Raw genomic sequence first — 1,614 nt, 5'->3', positions numbered from 1 at the left:
ACAGACAAACACATGCACACATATAAAGGGTATAGATTAAAGGAAGACAAAAACAAAATCAACGCAAGACAAGCCTATTAGATCATTTTAATTATTTTAATGATGAATCGAAGAAGGCACATGTATATATATGGCAAAAGAGACCGATAGAATAAGTACTAGGCTTACAAAGAATAAGCCCTGGGGTCGTTTTGCTCGACTATAAAGGCGTTGCTCCAGCATGGCCGCAGTCAAATGACTGAAACAAGTAAAAGAGTGAATGAGTAAGAATATATTGTATGATAGATAGATAGATAGATAGATAGATATGCGCATACATTCATTCCAATAAATACTTATACAACTACATCATACATTAGCATTATATGAACACATTCACTCACACAAAAAAAGTCACAGATTATTTCAAACAAGTTGCTATCGATGCATTCCGTAGCAGATTATGTAGAGCTGATTAAACTCATTTTAAATAGTCAACCAAGTAAACAATGTTCGTAGTTTCTCCGAAATATATTATTATCTGTCTATATATTTAAGTGGAAAACAAAACGTTTGCTTGGAAAGTATTTTAGAACATTATATATTGGCATTGAAATACTTGAAAACTTGATATGTAATGCGATTTAATCCAAAGCTAATAAATTGTGTCTAGAAACTATTTTAATGTACAGGTAGAAAGATAACAAAATGTATAAAAACAATCGAATTCTTTTTTAAAGATCGTTAAAATAGAATTGAGGTTATAAAACACAAGTGTGCGTCTACTACTACTAAAGTTATAGTTAATTATCCCGTTGAGTAGCATAAGTGTATTTGGTAATTAGAAGTGATGATCCGCAAAAATAGTAACATCGTAAACTCTATAGTTTTCTTTTTTTCTCCTTTGGAAAAAAAAATCGATGTAACTGTATATATATATGTATAGCCATTCGGTTCTTTGTTTTCGCCATTACTGCTAAGTTCATGTTGGAACAATGTCTTCATCAGATAAGAAGCCAACTGTAATTATACTATATTAGAGAAGTAACTTTTGGTCATGTGTAATATATTACACAAAGAAGAATTGCTTTCTTGTATATATTTCATATTTCGCCTAAAGGTGATAGTAGATCATCATAGGCTAGTTGGCAGTTGTTACTGATATAAGAGATTAATTCTTTCTTCCTTTATGTTATTATAAATAATATATCTAAACCTATATATAGTATTTACATATATTATATTTGAGAACATATGAAATGTGTAACATTACAAATATAAATGTACTTTAAATGCAATAATTCTTGCGGGTGTTATATACTTTTGTTTACTGGGCAAAGTGTTATTAATTATGCATGGTTTCCTACATAATTATTGTTCATTTCCTTTGGGGGTTTTGACTCAGACAAACGATTGAATTTTTGAATGTTTATATTTGTAGCGTAGCTTTCGTTTACATCTGACAATGGTTTTTAATAATAAACATCTGATAAATTGCCACCGAGCACAAAACCCAATCTTATTACTGATGAAGTTTTTGACTTCATAAAATGATAGGTGTCAACACCAATATTGCAAGACATCAAATAATAAATAATAAGCAATACACAAGGGTGCACGCGCACTTATATATAT

The sequence above is a fragment of the Octopus bimaculoides genome, chromosome 8 (assembly GCF_001194135.2).
Source record: "Octopus bimaculoides isolate UCB-OBI-ISO-001 chromosome 8, ASM119413v2, whole genome shotgun sequence".
Classification (NCBI taxonomy): Eukaryota; Metazoa; Mollusca; class Cephalopoda; order Octopoda; family Octopodidae; genus Octopus; species Octopus bimaculoides.
Note: the sequence above shows the minus strand (reverse complement) of the source record.